General features: G+C 50.5%; 1 long non-coding RNA gene across 1 annotated transcript; it reads right to left on the bottom strand.

Annotated features, from left to right (window-relative positions):
- Nucleotides 1-11,394: 11,394 nt before the first annotated feature.
- Nucleotides 11,395-15,740, bottom strand: LOC116661318. The gene is made up of 3 exons (XR_004317193.1): nt 15,201-15,740; nt 12,259-12,404; nt 11,395-11,607 (listed from the first exon to the last, which is right to left on the bottom strand). It is a non-coding gene; the product is annotated as an uncharacterized LOC116661318 (long non-coding RNA).
- Nucleotides 15,741-18,666: the final 2,926 nt, after the last annotated feature.

Below are 18,666 nucleotides of genomic sequence, written 5' to 3'. Positions count from 1 at the left end.
GGAATGTGAAATGGCGTAATCACTATGGGAAATGACTTGGTTTTCGCACATGTGCGCCAGGAGATTTTCACAAGAATGTTGTTTATAGTGATGTTCTCCATAAAAGAAAAACAAAATGTAAGCATACCAAATGTCCATCAACAGCAGAGTGGAGAAGTCACCTGCGGTAGAGTCAGGCACAGAGACACTCCGGTGGTTAAAGAAAATCTGTGAACTGGAGCTCTGCACGTCAGTAGGGTGGACATCTCCAAATGTGACATCGGGCCAAAGAAACAAGGCACAGACTGCGTCCGACAGGATTCTACTTCCATAAGGTAAAATAAATAGACAAGAATTCAAGTGACTTGTAGTCCTACTGAGGAAGCAAAATCTTTAAAGAAAAGGAAAAACAATTAGCTCAAAATTTGCTCTGAGTGAGGACAGAGGAGATACGCAACCGGGGAAGGGCGTGTGAGCCCCTCTGAGCCACGAAAATATTCCATTTCTTGCCTTAGATGGTGAGCACATAAGAGTCTATTCTACTATTTTCCTTAAAAGTTGTACAAATGTTTTTTCTTGCATTCCTTTGTTTTCTACCAGTTCACAACTTAAAGAAGTAGCATGATTCACATTACTAACCTCTGACTTTGTGAGCTCTGTGTTGTACCTCATCATCCACAGTCTATAGTTTCTGAAAAGCTGGATGTAAACTAATTTTTTTAAAGGATTATCATTTTCTGTTGCTTTGTGAAACTGCTTCAAACAGAAAACATCTCAATTTTGCACTTATCCCCAGTGGGTGTGATGGTTAGTTGTGTGTCAGCTTGGCTAAACTATGGGACCCAGACGTTTAATCCAACACTAATCTAGGTGTTGCTATGAAGGTATTTTATAGATATGGTTAGCATCTACAACCAGCTGACTTCAAGTAAAATAAATTACATTTGATAATGTAGGTGGGCCTCGTCCAATCAGTTGAAGACGGTAAGGGCGAAAATTTTCAATGTTAATGCTACTGAAAGACACAAAAGAAGATTTAACCATGCAAAGGCATACCATGTCCCCGAATTCTCAGCATCATAAACCTGTCAAGACAGTTCATCTGTAAATTTAATGTCATCCCAATAAAAATACCAAAAGGGTATTTCTACCCTTTGTTTTCTGAGCATATAATTTTTTTAATGGTGGGTGTGTTAATATCATACCATGTATGATTTTGATTGTTTCCTTTAATATTACATAATGAATATTTTCCATTGCAAAATGTATTCTTGTAATACAGATTTCCAACTTCTTACTGACGCAGAACTGAGATTACATTGATGCTTCCATTTCATTTTACGTCCCGTAGGCAGCACCTTCTCAGAAAGAGATACATTTACAGCTGACATGGGTTAGCAGTGCCCAGCGTCTTCTGGCCTGTTTAGGAAGAAAGGTACTGGATAATCTCAGGGCCCTTCCTTATGCGCTGTGATACTGGCTGGGAGAGAGAGACAGAAGCGAGTACACACTTCCTAGTGGGAGCCACCAAGTGGCAGAGCGGGTGGAAAACGTTAGCTATCACCCAAGAAGGTGCACAGACCTCCCAGGACCCTGACAAGTGGTGGCCGGTGGCCCAGCAGGCTCACGGACCCAAGAACCAAGGCTACTGAGAGTGCACCCCAATTCTCCACCGTGCCCCGGAGTCATATTTGCTATCCATGAGCACCCTTCTAACCCGAGGAATAGATTTAATGTACACATTTAAGTGCCTGCTAAGTGACAATAATCTGCTAGACACTAGGAATCAAAGATGGTCAAAATACATGTTCTTGAGTTTCTACTCTGATAGAAAACTCCCTGTGGGAGCAATGGGAGCTGGAGGAGGGGGAAGATCCACCTGCCTGGGGGCATCAACCAGGCTGAGCCAAACCTGTCTGTCCAGCATTAGAAGGTAAGTGCCTTTGCAGGTAAGTTCATTTACAAACCAGAAACAGACTCACAGACGTAGAAAACAAACTATGGCTACCAGAGGGGGAAGGGGTGGGAGGAGGGATACATTCGGAGTTTGGGATTAGCAGACACACACGACTGTGTATAAAATAAACAACAAGGACCTACTGTACAGCCCAGGGAACTATATTCAATATCTTGTAATAACCCATAATGGAAAAGAATCTGAAAAAGAATATATATATATATATTTCATATATATATATAATTGAATCACCTTGCTGTACACCAGAAATTAACACAACATTGTAAATCAACTATACTTTAACAGAAAAAAAAAAAGAAGGAGGAGGAGGAGGTATGTACCTACCGTGTCCTGGGGATGCGGCAATGCAAGGCTGGAGAATGGTTTCCACTTCATGACATTTGGCCTGCACTTTGAAAGGTGACTGCACCCCCTTCTTGGGCTTTTCTCAAAAGCAGAGTCTCAGACAAACATTTATTTGGGAATGTGATCCCAGGGCACACGGAAGGGAAAACAGAGAAAAAAGGAAAGTCTCTCCGAGAATGCGCTATCCATTTGGCCACCACCAAGGGGTGATGGATGCCAGATTCTGCAAGATTCCTCCGAGAGGCTTGTGAAATCCATCCCAGAGCTGCAGCTCTGGAGAACAAAAGGATGCAACATTTATCTTCCACCTCATCAGCCCATCGCTCAGGGGAGGTCCCACAAGTTGTGCTGGGGTGAGTGGGTTCCCCAGGGAGCCCAGGCTCTGGGGAAGGAAACAGGAGGTGAGGCCGGGTGAGTGAGGTGCTGCGGGGGTGGCTGGGCAGAGCCAGGCAAAGCTCGGGCAGACCTGGCGGCTACACGGACGCAGGATTTAACGGGCAGGGCCAGGAGGATTTTAATGGCTCTTAAGAGGGTTCCATAAGCCACGGAAAGGCATCCTGGTGGGTCCAGCATCCGTAGGGGAACGTGGGGTACGTGGAGGCTGAAAAGACCAGAGCTGGGAAGAAGCGTGGATGAGTCCTGAATCCAGGTCAGGTTCTAGTGGAAATGATGTACCTTCAGCGGAAAGATAAAATAGTGCCTACCTCCTAGTGTTGCCACATAAGGTGCCTGACACGCCCGAGTAACTGTTGATAAATGTTCATGTCCCTTCTGGATAAACCAAGTGGAGGATTCCACCAGCCCTGAGGGAGAATTCAAGGTGAGATGAACAATTAAATTGACTTGGCTTTTCTCCGGCTGTAGTTCTTTGAAGGCTGGTGACAGTGCTCTTTTAAATTTTATAACACACACACACACACACACACACACACACAAAGAGAGAGAGAGAAAACCCAGGGCTTAGATAATAAATGCTTAAGGGGGACTGGCGTTTGGCTCAGTGTCTCTCATGTGCAAGGACGGAGCCGAGCACTTCACACATGCTGAAGCCTTGTAAACAGGTGACCGGTAGTTGATCATCCGTCAGCACCTGCACGGGCTAAAGAGAACGTTGTGCCCTTGTGCCTGAGTCCTGCAGTCCCTCCGTGCCTGCGGGGCTGGGGTGCCTCCAGCCTCACCGAACAGGTGCTCCTCTTCGTCCTCCAAGGCTTCCCAAGGGTTAAGGACCTCCAGGTTCTTCCTGCCCCTGCACACTACCTACTTTTTCCCTCACTCCTCACTTCCTGGCAAGACTCCTTTTCAGCTGGGGTTAATCTGATTAGAGTTAAGGTGCTAATAGCTTGAACCAATGCCATTGAACAGTACCAGATAAAATCTGCATTTAAACAGGGGCTCCCCAAGGGCCAGAGGTTGGAATGTCAACACCTGGGTAGGGTCAGAGGCGTGGGGCTTGGGGAGGGGGCCTTTCCCGACCTCTGGACAGCCTCCCATCTTCTGTCTAGCAATCCCTTTCACTAGCACAGTGTTTTATGGTCTGCAAGGCAATTTAATAATGACTTTCCCAGTTCTTGTGAGTGTCCGTGCTGCGCTAAGCACTAATTCAAGCCTGGTTTGAATCCTACTTTCATCCCTTCCCTTTCTAGTCTGTTTCTCCCAAACTATTAGCAGAAATTGTCCACAGTAGAATTTCTGTCACTTCTAGGTGACAGCAATGGATGGGACCTGGTATGCGTTCAAACGAGACCTTCCTCCCCTCTTTGCCGCCCTCTCTGCTTGGCCCTGCACAGCTCAGTAGTGTCAGCAGCCCTGACTGGAGAAATGGCTGGAGGAATCCTCACCTTCCCTGATCTGACTCTGCCTTCGGGCCAGCTTTGATGCGGGTGTATGTGGTCCTCAGGGATCTGTAGATGGAGCCACAGTGGCCAGCTGGGTCACGGTGAGGAGACCGAGACCCTGGGTGTAATTCACTGACTCGCTCCTGACCATTCACTGAGCGCCTGGGAAAGCTCTGGGTCCAGGACACCGAATATGGCAAAGACGAAGTCATGCCTCAGAAAGCCCCCAGTGCGTTAGGGGAGCAGGAAGGAAGGGCGGGAGAAGAGGAGAGAGCTGGGGCTAAGGGCTGGTGGGCAGTCAGTGCACTGGGGAGAACTTCACAAGTTTGTTTTTTTTTTAATGAAGGTACTGGGGATTGAACCCAAGACCTCATGCATGTCAAGCACACGCTCTACCTCTGACCTGTACCTGCTCCCAACAAGGAGTTTTGACCTTGCCTCTCCTCTGCTGAGAATCACTTTCACAGACTGTTCATACTTCGCACCTGAATCCAGAGTTTCCGCTAACCCAGTCAGCTGTTCCACAGGTGTGTCACTGAACTTACGAGGCAGGACAGCACAATGCTCGAGGGCCACTTCCGGTCCGCCCCTCCCCGAGCTCACGTGTTCATTCAACATACGTGTGTCGGGTGCCCGCTTGCGTCTGGCACTGTTCTAAGCCCTGGAGGGCACAGGAGGGGGGCAGGACAGATGGAACTCCTGCCTTCACGGATTTGCCTGTTATACACCTGAAACTAATATAATATTGTAAATCAACTATACTTCAATAAAAGATAAAGTAAATAAAGTGAGGGTGGTGGTTGATAGAATTCAGACAAAGCAAGCATCGTGCCCTTGAAATCACTGGCCAGATTTAGATCCAGGGCCCCTGCCTTGACTGCTGGGAAAGGAGTGTCCTGCACTGTCGGCTCCATCGTGGGAAGCAGGTTCGAAGAGTCCCAGCAAGGAAGAAGGAAGAAGAAAGACGCGGGGTGGGGACTGGTGGGCTCCACCGCACGCACGCATACGTCACCGCATTACCCAAGAGCAGACGCCCACGAGTCGTCTCTGAAAGTGTCTCCTTTCTCAGTCCATTTCCGTTGATTTCCAAATGCTATTAATTTTGCCTCCTGCATGTCTGGCTCTTGGAGCTGCTCATTTTCCACGACTGTTACCATCCTCACCCAGGCTGCGCTCACGTCTCCCCAGCTCAGAGACAGGTTTCCTGGCACCCATCCCTTCTCCTCCAGGCCGCTAGAATGACTCCTCCAAAAGTGACCACACCCCGCTCTGCTTCTGGCACTTGAGTGGCTTCCTTCTGCTCCCGGGAAAACGTCCACAGTCTCTGCAAGGGTGACCAGGCCCGTGTGCTCCGTGTCTCGTTCCACACCTCTCCGCCCCTTCAGGCTCTGCATCCCACCTGCTCTGGCCTTCTTTCTGCTCCTGGACCACGCTCTCCCTCCTCTCCCTGTGGGGTCCCTGCCGGGGTGGACGCCTCCTCCACACACAGCTGTTCCCCCTCCAGCATCAGCCCCAGGTCCCCTGCTCATCCTTGGTACATGCCACCCTCCCTTCTTGTGCTCTCTCTGCCGGGGTCAGATTTCCAAAGGCAAACGCTGCACCAGTTAGGAATGACATTCACCTCTAGGCCATAAAGACACCCCCTCCCAGAGATAGTGGCTTAAATGACGGGGGGGTGAGGGGCACCAGGATGGCGGTGTGGCTCTTTTCTCCCTTGAAACAAACCACCCAGGTGTGGGTGGCCAAGCCTGGTCTCAGCTTTTCCTCACGTTCACCCGAGGGCTTCCTGGGGAGCTCGGGGCATTTTCTTCCTCCAGGCGTTCCTAGTTTGATGCTACAAAGTCAATTCCCGGTGACTTTGTAGGAATGAGAATCGGTGACAGCTTCATTCCCACGTGTCCAGGGATCTGCAGGCAGATGGAAGGGAGTGTGGTACCAGAGGTGGGCTGTGTCCCCCTGGAAGCTGCTTGCCGAGATAGAACCAAGCCACGTCTGAGCAGGGGACTCGCCCCCGCCACCCGTCCTGAAGGGCCCCTCGGCGGCTGGCTCGCTGTGGTATTCTGTGATCTGATATAAGAGGCTAGAGGTCCATGAGTTCCTGACCTTATTACATCACTCACATCCAAGGCTTGACTTGAAAGTAGCAGATTAATTCCCCCGAGAGGCACATTGTCCAGAAGCCTCTGGCCCACAGGAATCTACAGAATAAAAAGTCGATATGCTAAGTGTCCAAAATGACCCTTTTCATAAACACAAACCATGAGGAGTAGGTTGTAGATGGTCCATCCCGTAAAAAATCTCAGCACTGACCTCGCTGACCACTTTGTCTCACAGACCAGGACCCCGAGGCTCAGGGAGATGAGGGGCTTCATCCATCAGGTTGGAGGCAGAAGGATGCCTGGAGCCCGCACTTCATGTTAAACCACTCAGGATCCTCAGAGCCGTGGTGTGGGGGCCCCGATGGGAGCTGGGACCCCTTCCCCACATCTTTGCCCTCTTCTCTCCAAGGACGTGCAAAACAAAACAGAACAGCAAAACTGGAAGACGGCAGCGTCCAGCTTCCCCTGGGCAGCGTGCAGCGTTCCACACTCATCCCCACGAACTCTCTCATGAGGGTCTGTCTCAGCCCCAAGTTCAGCATGCCTGTAGCTCCAGGCTTGTCAGCCAACCTGTCAATAGACGAAGTGGTCTCTCCAGGCACCGGCTTGTACGTGGTGGCTCCTCGGCTCCCGTGGCCGCGCACAGGACGCGGGCCTGAAGCACACAGCGGCAGATGGGGGCGCGGACCCGCTCCGTGTCCAGAGAGGAAGACCCTTCAGTCCGCCTCACCCTGGACCCTTGTGGTGGGGGCCCCAGAGCGGGACCCGGTGGGGACCCTCGTGGTGGGAGCCCTGGAGCGGGACGCAGGGGGAACCCTTGTGGTGGGCATCAAATGATTTCTGTTGAGTGTTTTCATCTGAAATTCAAAGTCCAAGGTTCCTGACATAATTCTTTACTTGGTAATTGCATTACTATCCAATAAAAGTTTTTATAAGTCAGTATTTCTGGATGGACTGCTTAAATGGATTAATTCATAGCACATATGTAGTAACAGCCTGTTGAGGGCCCTGTTGCAAAAAGCTTCCACCCAGATTGCTGTAATTACCACTCATTTAATGTACTCGTTCCGCGCCCTTTCCATCCATTATCTTTAATCCTCACAACAAACACGCAAAGGAGGCATTTAGAGTGGAAATCGTTTCCCCAAAGGCGCGCCGTTTCCTGAGCTGTGGAGACAGGATCCGAACTCGGCTCTGCCGGGTACAGGCTGCAAAGCCTCTAGTGCGCCACCTGCTACCCTTCAGCTCTGCTGGACGTGTCTGACCTCACAAGCGTCCGCTCTGGCCTTACCGCTCTGGGAACCTGGTGGAAGGCGCGTTTTGGTTTTCCAATCCAGCTTATGTTGTTCTGCTTTCCGGACCAGCAGGCAAGCAGCTGTCTGCCAGAGTGAGCACTTAGCAGACGCAGAGTGGGGTGTGGGAAGGACCCTCCCTTCTGCACACAGTTAGGGGGCAGGCGGTGGGCACTCGGAATATTTCCACTAGGGAGGCATCCTTAGGGCGAGAGAAGCGCTTGAAAGAAACAGGCCGAGATAAAAGGGATTTCCCGTCCCCTTTGCAGACCGTGCTCTGTTAGCACTCCCTAACACACAGAACACAGGCTGATCTTTCATGTGACAGCTTGTTTAGACAACCTCGCCTCTCTGGTGAAAAGAGTCCTGGGGTTAAGCCTCCCGTAAGGACTCTCCCACCCTCTCTTTCGGCTGGAATCACTGGAGGGGGACACAGGGACCGGTGCCAGTGTGAAGCCGGGGATGCGCAGGAAGGGAGGGGTGGGGAGGGGAGGGGTGCAAGATTCCACCCGAGGCTAATGCACAGTTATCCATCAACCTCTGTCCTTTCTGACTCTGGGTTGTTTACAAAACCCTCACCCTCGTATGTACTGGGCTGCCTGAAACAGCCTTTGCTCCCTCGTTGAGAAGAAGGCACTGCTTTTGTTGTAGCAAAATCAAAACCCTTAACATAGCCCCCAGGTGGGACACACCCCGAAGCTGGCCCTGGGGAGGGGGGCTGCTTCCCATATGAATTCAACACCCACTTTCTCTTAATATCCTCAAAGACGTTCTCTCTCCCCATCACCTTCTTCCCCCTACACTGTTTATGTGTATTTGTCTATTATAAGCAAGGGAAGGGGGAACAGGAAGATCACATAACTTACTGGGGTGGGTGCCCCTGATTCAAAATACAAAGCGGCGAAGGACTTGGTTTGGCAAGAAAAGCAGATTCTAAGTCATTTCACAATGGTCCGTATCCCTGTAGGGCCTGGTCAGAGACCTTCTCAGAGGAAAACATACTTCCTTCATCCCACATGCTCATTTGTGAGTGAGGGAGGTCGGCGGACCTGCACCAGACAGCAGCCAAACCAGCCCACACAGCCCCTCCCGGGGGGCCGGGGCACAGATGAGCCAACTGGTCAACCTGGCGTGAGGCGCTGCGCACCTTACCTGATCACAGGTGAGTGTTCCCTCTGCCCTTAGCGCTGGCCTCTGGTCCTCATCTCATCCCTCACACAATGGATGTATGTTCAGGGAACGCAAACTACAGCTTTAAACAAAGCAGCTGAAGGCAGGTCCACTGCCTGCCTCCACCAGGAGAAAACAAGAAATTATTAAACATTCCAAGGCTTAAATATCCTGATCAGGGACACAAATGCATCTCCACTGAGCGGTGAACTTCTGAAAGTCAGAACAACTGGGCGTGTGTGTGTCTAAATGAACTAACTCTTGTGCCTTGTGGCCCCATCTCGACCCCCACACCTTGGTTCCGGCAGCCGCGGACGTGAGCCCTGAGCGGTGGTGGGAGAGGCAGCCCTGGGCTCCCCCGAGCCTGCCCATTGGCCAGCCGGCTCCTGCGGAGGGCGGGGAGGCCGGCTGGGCACCGGGTTCAGTGAAGCATCTCTCGCGGATTTACTTTCTGCAGGAGCTTGACCTGGCAGAACCCCAAAAGTATTTTGCCCCCAGCATGTTCTCCTTTGATTTTCATACCTTTCTGGATTTCGAGGGTAATGTAATTCGAGGGTGTCTGATTCATTGAAAACAGCTCCACAAAGTCTGGTTTGGGAGAGCTATTTGGTGACTAAGATGCTAAGGTTCCTTTTTTTTCCTTAGTGGTCTTCTGAGCCCATCTACCCCCAGCCGTAATCCTGGCCCAAAGCTAGAGATACACAAGCCAAGTTTTAGAGGAGAGCAGAGCCAAGGCACGGCGCAGAAGTGTATCTAATCCACCAAAATGCCCCATGAGTGTTGTGCCTATTTCACAGATGGAAACACTGAGGCCCAGATGGGGCCCTACAGTTTGTAGGTGAGAGAACCGAGCTTTGAATAGGAGCCGCCTGACTCCAGGGTCCACCTTCCCCACTGCGTCACCCTGCACCCCTGGGAAGCAGGCGGCTCAGCCCCAGTGATGCCAGCCCATAGCTCCTGCTTCACTTGGCTTCCTGACCCTGTTTCCTCATTTGGAAGCCCCCCACACCAGCAGGAATCCAGAGGGATCATCTCCCAGCTCCCCAGCAAAACAGCTCTGATTTACACTACACCATTGGCGCTGAGATCTTGCCCTGTCCTTAGCCACTGACTCTAGTGACTTGGGGAGTAGGTGGCGTTTGTACTGGGCACCACAGTGCCCTGAACATCCAATCGGGGCTCAGGAGATGGGTCTGAATTGTGTCTGCTGCTCAGGGGCCGTGTCACACCAGGCCTCTGGGTCCCCATCTGTAAAACAGGAAGATGGGGTTGCTGGCCCCCAAGACTCCTTCCTAATCTGACCATCTGCAAGGGTCAGTTGACATAACCATCTTGGTTCACGCCACTCCCCAGGGCATCTGCAGACAGAACCAGAGGGCAGGGGCTGCCATGACAGTCAGAGGGACGTGGGTCAGAGAGAGGGACTGCCTGACAAGTGACTAAACGCAATGGGGATTAGAACTTTCCTCCTGAGGAATATACGCCTGTCGCTCTGGCAAGGCAGGGATTCCCTGGGAAGACAAATGTAACGTTAGGGCTTTTGAGCCTGGAAGGACACAGCTGAGAACGGACTCGAGTCTTGTGAAAAGAGGCGGCTGGGTGCGGGGTTCCAGCCTGGAGAGCAAACCTGACCCCCTCCGTGGCAGAGCTGCCAGCAGCGAACGAGATAACATCTCTGAAAGCATGTTGTCAGCTGTTTGGTGCCAAGGTGAGGACAAGGGATTTTCATTGTGTGCAGGAGCCAGGGCTTCTCTCTTGAGGCTTTATGGATAAATAAAGACAGCCCTGCTTTACACAGAAGGGAGGGAGCTACCCAGCCGGCAAGAATAGAGGCCGAGAAGCACTGTGAACTCCAAACAAAACTCCAAGATGATTCGTGGCTGGTAAGGGCTTTGATGTTACAGTCAAGCACAGCCCAGCCCTCGCCGCCACCACCGTCACTCCACAGACGCGCTTTCCTCATTCCTCCTCTGATCCTCACCACCCGTGATGGGGCGGTTCAGGGAGCTGTTACCCCGTCTTCCAGATGAAGAAACTGAGGTTCAAAGCAGTTGCAGGAGTTGTCCAAGGCCATGCAGCCAGCAGGCAGGCCGGCGGCCCCTTGTAACTCTAGCCAGAGGTCGTGTTTGTCCTACCATAACTGCGCTTCCTCGTGTGAGTTGTCCCTTCACTCATTCAACAGATAAAGTGACTCAGTTATACATACATATATGTATATATATATATGATCTTTTTCAGATTCTTTTCCATTATTCCACTGCAAGTTATTGAATATAGCTCCCTGTGCTATGCAGTAGGTCCTTGTTGTTATCAACTTTATGTATAGTAGTGTGTATCTGTTGATCCTAAATTCCTCATTTCTCTCTACGAGGTAGTAATTGTTATACGTGAGAGATGGAAAAGAAAACTTCTTCAAGTTTCATTGAAATCGAACTGCGTCTAAGGAAGACATTTCAGCAGCCATTGTCAGATCCACATGCAGACAGGATAACCCTCGATCCAAATACCCACTGCCTCCTTTGTTCTGTTTGTTTACACACGGCATCAATACAAGGAGACCTCGGAGCCTCCAGCCCCTGAGAAATGCCAAATATGGGAAAAGCGTCAGGAACGTGAGGCCAGTGGACAGTAAACTCTTCTGAGTGCCCACGAAGTAAAAATCACAGACAGGTCACAAAGGGGGCTGTGTGGCCAGCCAGAGCTGAGACGTCTGCCCTGGACTTGGATCAGGGCTGTGGTTTTAACCAGTCCGCTCAGAGGAGGCGTCACCGAGAAGGTGTCCGAGGGAAGACCTGGCAGAGGTGCAGGTGGAGGTGAGGGGGCACAGCAGGGCGGCTCCCCGGGGAAACTCATTCCAGGGGTGGGTCGACAGGGACAAAGTTTCTGAGATGGAGCGTCTCACCTTTGCTCTGTGAATCACAAAAGTAAATGAATTTCAGAAAAAATCTCAGCCTGAAAAGTTGCGTCCTGTAAACACACACACACACACACACACACACACAAAAGGAGAAAGAAATCTTTAAATGAATCTCCTGCAATGGAATCAGGGCCAGTGGTCACCCTGGAGGGTGGGTACATGTGGGAGGGGCGACAGGGCGTGCTGGGCTGCGGGAAGTGGTTTCGGTCGGGCTCTGGGTCGGGGTTAAACGCTTGCAATCCCCTCCTGTGCACCTGTGACTTGGACATTTCACTCTAGGAAGATCCACCTCCATTTTGAAAAATTTTAAAAAGATAAAGAGGACTTTGTTTTTCACTCTGGCACCTGAAGTTTCATACCTACAAGCCGTGTGGGACCAGAATCTTCAGCGCACACTTCATGGTCTCTCCTTTGCCAGCCCTGCTCCAGAGTCACTCAGAAAAACAAAAGCTTAAAAAGAACAGTGCTCTAGTCTCCACTCTGCATGCCTGGGAGATCTGATCATTCTCTCTGGATCTGAGTTTCTAAGCTACGAAACAGGGCTGAGGGTGAGGGTTTGCATCTTACAGATACTGGGAGACTGAAACAAGATAACGTCTATGGAAGTTCTTGTTGAAGGCAAGACCACAGAAATCTTACTCACCCAGTATAATTTGGGATGCGGACAGTGCTTCCCAGGGAATACCTGCCGGGTCACCACGCGATCAGCTCCTACCTGGGCTCTGCGGCTGTTCGGTCTCTAGTCGCCATCCTCTGCTGGGGACAGCAGGTCCCTCAGCCTGTGACATTCTGCAGGAAGAAGGGGCAAACTGACTCCTGTTACTCTGGGGTAATATTTTGCTGGTAAGGACCCCTACACTAAATTAGCCACGCCCTAAAATCTCAGAGCATTTAATCAGTGGCTCTTTCTGTTATCACCGCCTCAACCCTGAAGGATGCAGATGTGAGTCCCTGGGCAGGGGTCCTGCTGAGCTAAGCCCACCCCTGTCTCTGCGGGACGGGCTTGGGGCTAGACGGTGCTCACCCTCCCCGGATCCTTTATGATGAGTTCTCGGAGGGATCCCTGCTCAAGCACTGAGACAAGGGCAGGGGTGGGGCGGGGGTGGGTGGGGGCATTTTCTGTACAGAATTTTTTTTAATTGATGAAACCAGGGGGGAGGGTAGAGCTCAGTGAGAGAGCTTAGCATGCACAAGTTCCTGGGTTCCATCCCCAGCATCACCATTAAAATAAATAAACCTAATTACCTCCCCCCTCAAAAAATAAACCCAAACAAAAAATAGTAAATTTTTTTAAAATAATGAAACTAACGTCAACCTTTTATTATCACCACGCACCTGCAGTTCTAACAAAGTCAGTGATAAAATGCTCTCTGCATTCTCAAAGCAAATCTTACATTGGTCTGAGTTCTAAATAATTTCTGTGACTACTATTGAGTTTAACTAAACACCCACACACATACTTCAAATTAGCACAGTTTTATTACGTATCTTTAATAAAAATTGCACTTCATATGGCAGTTAATTTGGAGAACCCCCAGTTACATTGTCCTGCACCCCCACCTGCCCTACCCTCGCAAGCTCAGTGAAAAAGCCTGTGTTCCCACAGTGTCTTCCTGACGGCGCGACGGCCACAGCCACCGATCTGCTCTCTCAGACAGTCCCCATCAACTGCTGTGATATCGTATCTTCTTGCATTCAAACAGTTGATTTGAAAAAAGTGGCGTGAAATTGTAACTCATACTAAACACATATGGTGCCTGGCTCACAGCTTCCAAAGCCTGGAATTCCTTGAGTGATAAGAGCGCCTTTTGTTGTAACATTTGGTCTTTCGTCCTCCATTCCTGAAATAGCTTAAGAGCCGTAAAGGTGAGATGGGTGTCCTGTTATTCATAGCAAGCCCCTTTCCACAACGCGTGATGATAATGAGCTGACTTTTGGAAAGCCAGGGGGAGATGGGCCAACGACTTAGCCAGTCGTGCCTCAGAAAAACGCACAAGGAAGAGGTTCCAAAAGGTCCCAGGTGAACCAGAATGCATCCATGTCCCCGGAGGCTGGTACACCCCAAACTCCCCTGGGACAGAAGCTCCGGTGTTTGGGACCCTTCCAGGCCTCGCCCACTACACAATCTCTTCATCTGGTTGTTCGTTTGTGTCTTTAATATCTTCTGTAGTAAACCAGCAATCTAGCAAGGAAACTGGTTTCCTGAGTTCTGTGAGCAGCTCTGACAAAGTAATTGATCCCAAAGAGCAGGTCATAGGAACCTTCGATCTACAGCCAGTTAGTGGGAAGCACAGGTTATGACCTGGACTTTCAGCCGGCCTCTGGGGTGGGGGCAGCCTCGTGGGACGGACCCCTCAGCCTGTGGGGTCTGACACTGCCCCCAGGCAGGCAGCGTCAGAACTGAGTTCAATCTGTGGGACACCCATCAGGGAGTCAGAGAATTGCCCGGTGATGTTAGAGACACACACTGGAGATGGTGACAGCACAGAGATTGTAAAGGAAAAGAAACAGAATTTGCTTTACTTCAATTCTGTGCTTTGATGCAAGGACCCAGGGACTTCATTTGTATTTAAAATGTAAACCAGTAGGACACACTATGAACTGTAAAATACCTAACCTTTTGTTTGTTAACTGTTCGTCTTGGCTCGTGCATGAAGCACTTTACTGAATTTTGACAATGTCTTTAATATCATTGTTTATCTTTTAGAATTGGTATTTAAAAACTAAAGAACAAATCAAGAACAAATCAAGAAAATCATGGTTGCTGCACAATTACGATGGAAAATAATTTTGAGGAAGAGGGGGAGGAGGTGTGAAAAACATGACCTATTCCAGGCGTCAGACACACTCAGGGCACCAAGGGGTGCGTCTCACTCAAATAGACACTGCATGTTGAAGCTGGATCTGTTTTGCTCGTAAGCTCTGCGTCCTCTTCATCGCCATCACGACCCTTTTAGGATGGTCTCAGCCCCGGGGAAGCAGGGGAATGATGGAGATCGCCTCTAAGACCTCTGCCACGATCCACTCATGCAAAAAGCACTTTCATTGTGACTTTGGAATGTTCAGAGCGCTGCACTTGGCCTTGGAGAAGGTTCTAGGGCTAAGGAAGCCTAGGATGTCCCTGTGAATTCCAAAACTGAGGGAAAAGTAGCCACAGATGAAGGGTAAATACCTTGGGCTTTAACTGGCTACAATTACGGTGTTATTTCCAAAGCGCACCTATTAAAGAGGCAGGTTTATAGGAGGACAACCCACACTTACAGCGCAGCTGATAAACAGAAAGTCCGTTTAGGCTATTATGTATTTATAAGGTGAGTCCGGACCTGCTGCAGAGGGCCGCGCCGCTGCGGGGGAGCTCCCCGCAGCCGGGCCGGCACACGCTGCAGCGCCGCCGGGCGCGCGGGCCCCAGACGGCCCCGGGGCCACCCGTCACGTGCGCTTCCCTGGTTTCTTTAATAAAGGCAGTTACTGCTCATTATTCCTCTTACTATCATTGGTAATAATAACAACAGGGTGTTTGGACATGTTACTTTCTCTCTGGGATTGGCCTGAAGGGCGGGTTTATATCCTGCTCTTATTACTCACCTAATAGTGGGGCCCCGGGAACCAGCCGGGGTGAGCCCGGGATGGGGAAGATGCTGCCTTGAGGGAGGGGCAGGGGCTGGTCCTCCCATCTCTGTGATGCGGAGGAGATGGTCCTGTCGGTTCCTCGGTCGCTGTCTGAAGGCTGTCAAGCATCACAGGAGGAATCGGCTTCAAAATTGCCTGTTGTCTTTGCTTTTGAAACCAGTCCTTGGTGTCATGGAGATTGGAGCCCAAGTTTGTTTGGTGACATGCAGCCCCCACAGTGGCCTCCTTCTTTAGATCCTTGAAGAGATGGGTTAACAGAAAGAGCCGTAACATATAAGGAAGACAGAGCCTTTTCTTTCGGAAGCTATTACATAGAAATGCGAGGGGGACAGAAACCATCAGACACTGAAGCCGACTCCCTCTTCGTAAAAGCTGGGTGGCGACGCTCTCCCTGGTGTGGAGATAATGGCCAGTAATTCCACCACATGCTGGAGTCCGCGACAGGCTCCCCCGCGTGCGGTCCCACCTGGACCAGCTCTCGACTTCCCGCAGAAGATGGATGTAGCCCTCCCGGTCCTGGACGCAAAAGAGCTGAAAATCCACCATGGACACCAGCAAAGCAGGCTCCAGCACCGACCGGGGTTTGAAGTTCAGCTGCTCCATTTCCTAGAGGTGGGACCCCTGAGAAGTTGCTCAGATAGTCTGAGCCCCATTTTACCCAACAGTAGAGTGTCGACCCTAACACCAAGCATGAGACTGATGTCAAAAGTGCGCAGGACACTGCATTCAAGCAAAGGCGACGACATTTCTACACGCCCGCCACCACGCAACTCCATCTCCAGTCACCGTCCTCGTCCCTGTCCAGCCCACACGGGGCTCTTGCCTGCTACTCAAAGTCTGAGAAACTCTCCTTTCCACATTGTAGCAAAGGGCACAGTGAGGAGAGTGAATTGGACTGTTTTCAATTTACTTCCTCCCAAGGAACTGAAAGATCAGACTGATTGAAACATTATTTCCCTGGTGTTTCAAAACTGCACCGAGGGCAAAGCTTGACAAAGCTTGACAAAGCTATAAGGGAAGAAACTGAGGCTCCGAGAAGTGGATCGTTCAGACTTACGTAATAAGCCGGGGCTTCTACTCAGGGAGTTCCGGGTTGGTCTGTTTTCCCCCATTGTCACGTTGGTGAACAAGAAAATCTTTCCTGCGGTCTGAATACAATGGACTGGAACCAATGTGGACGAGCAGAGGGCCTCACCGCTGTAAGGCACTTTCACAGAAGCCCCCCCCCTCACTTCAAGCAGTAGGCATTACTATTGCCATTTGCAAATGGAACTGGAATTCTGAGATGCTGCTTGACCCGTCCCAAACCACGGTGCGCAAGGAAGCAGAACCCAGACGGGTGTGGCTCCCTACGCCGATTCCCCAGTTATATGTTATCCGTTATTTCTGAACATGCAGAGTGAACATTAGACAAGTATTTTGCTTAAAGCATACTTCCCACCCTCGTATCCCTCACCACCTGCCCCCTGCATCTTTTCTGTCAGTCCACACAGCTTCCAATTTGTAGATTCTCCACTGCGAGGCCCGCTTTGATCAGCACCTTCCTTTTGGATCCAAGGTGTCCTGAGTCTGTAACTCACCTGCGTATTCCTGATGCTCTGAGAGCGCGAGGTACGAGGCGTGAGCTTGTAGGCTTCTATTCCAGTCCCCTGTGAGGACAGTGCAAGGTGCGTGGACCTTGAAGCTCGTGCAACCGGAGGGATTCTCTCTAGGAGAGAAGAACAAAGTTACAGAGCCTTGGAAGAAGCCCTCCTAAGTGAGGAGAGCCGAAGCTCACGCTTCGGAGCCTCTTGGCAGACTGTCCCCAGGTGGGACGCAGCCCCCGCCTGCTACCCTTGGCTGAGCCTGCCTTGGACCAGAGGCTGAATCTGCAGCCCTAGCCCTCTGAACACTCCCAACACTGCCAAGAAGGGGTGGTGTTTCCATTTATGATTCAGCTCTTCTCGGGTCCCTGTTTTCAATTCAAGCCCAAGTTTCTTGAACCCCCAACTTTCTGTTTCTTGGTAGAACCTTCCATCAAACCTGACACAATCCTGAGTTCCTAAATGTATTATGGATGAAGAGATATTTGACCAGATGAATGAAGAGTATGTGTGCAAAAGCCCCCTGCTGAATTTATAGCAGAGAATCTAATGACTGTAATAATAATTGTGTGCTGAGCGTCCGTTACAAGCCAGCCCCTCCTCATACTTTCTCTCTAATCACAGCAACCCTGCGGGGTGGGGGTTATTATCTCCAGTTTATAGCTGAGAAAACCAGGGCTCCCGGGTGTCAGGTCACCTGCCCAAGATCAGACAGGACGTGGCAGAGCCAAACCCAACAGCTCTAAAGACCAGTTCTTTCCACCTCACGCTGCACCTCAGAAGGATGCTTTAATCAGGGGAACTGCATCCGCCCTGGCCGGACGCCTGCTCACCACGTCTGCCTCACCTGTCAGTGAGGAGGCGAAGGGAGGTCCCTTCCTGCTTAACAGGCTTCGTCTTCTCCTGCCTCCCCTGTTCCCACAGGTCCTTGGACATGCTCTGCCCACAAAGCATATGAGTCACACGAATTTGAACACTGGGCAAAATTCTCTTGGTCGGGTCTGCAGTAGGAAGTAGCGTCAGATAAAAGTTAACCTTGGCAAACAGAGTAACCACAGCCAGGAGACCAGGGAGCCGAGGGCCACTCTTGTGAACCACCGCCTGGGCCCCAGCGGAGCGGAGGAGGTAAGCAAGACACTCCGGTGCTTCCGCCTTGTGTCCCCGACTGCTCTCCAGATAAACCAGCAGAATGGTACCCTCTGTGGTCTCTTTGGACCAGCTAGGCTCTGTGATCACAGGGGATTGTGAGGATGGGTGCCAGGTTCCCACCAAGTCCTGGTAATGAGGAGATCTTTCTTGGGCAATTTTTATATGATGAAAATGTGGTGGTGCTTTTAAGAGGTTTCAGGAGCCTGAGGCAAAAGATGCTCTGATAACTTTGGAATGAGGTGCTCAAAGGCTTTCACTCCCATTATCTCATTGAAGTCTCCCTTGCCCTTTAGGGCTGTGAGGGAGGCAGTCTTAGTAATTCCCATTTTATAGAGGGGAACTTGGAAACCTTCATTCTTCTGCATGTGGAGATCCAGTTTTCCCAGCATCGTTTGTGGAAAAGACTGTCCTTTGCCCACTGAGTGGTCTTGGCGCCTTTGTCAAAAGCTGTTGGCCCATACATTTGAAGACTTGTGTCTGGCTCTCTACCTGCTCCGTTGGTCTATATGTCTGTCTTTATGCCAGCACCACACTCTTTCGATTACTATAGCTTTGTAGGAAGTTTTGAAGCCAGGAAATGAAAGTCCTTCAACTTTATTCTTCTTTCTCAAGATTGTCATAGATATTCAGGGTCCCTTGAGATTCCCTATGAATTTTAGGATTTTTTTCTATTTCTACCAAAAATCCTC

This window comes from Camelus ferus, chromosome 34, assembly GCF_009834535.1.
Source record: "Camelus ferus isolate YT-003-E chromosome 34, BCGSAC_Cfer_1.0, whole genome shotgun sequence".
Taxonomy (NCBI): domain Eukaryota; kingdom Metazoa; phylum Chordata; class Mammalia; order Artiodactyla; family Camelidae; genus Camelus; species Camelus ferus.
Note: the sequence above shows the minus strand (reverse complement) of the source record. Positions and strands in the feature narration are given on the sequence as shown.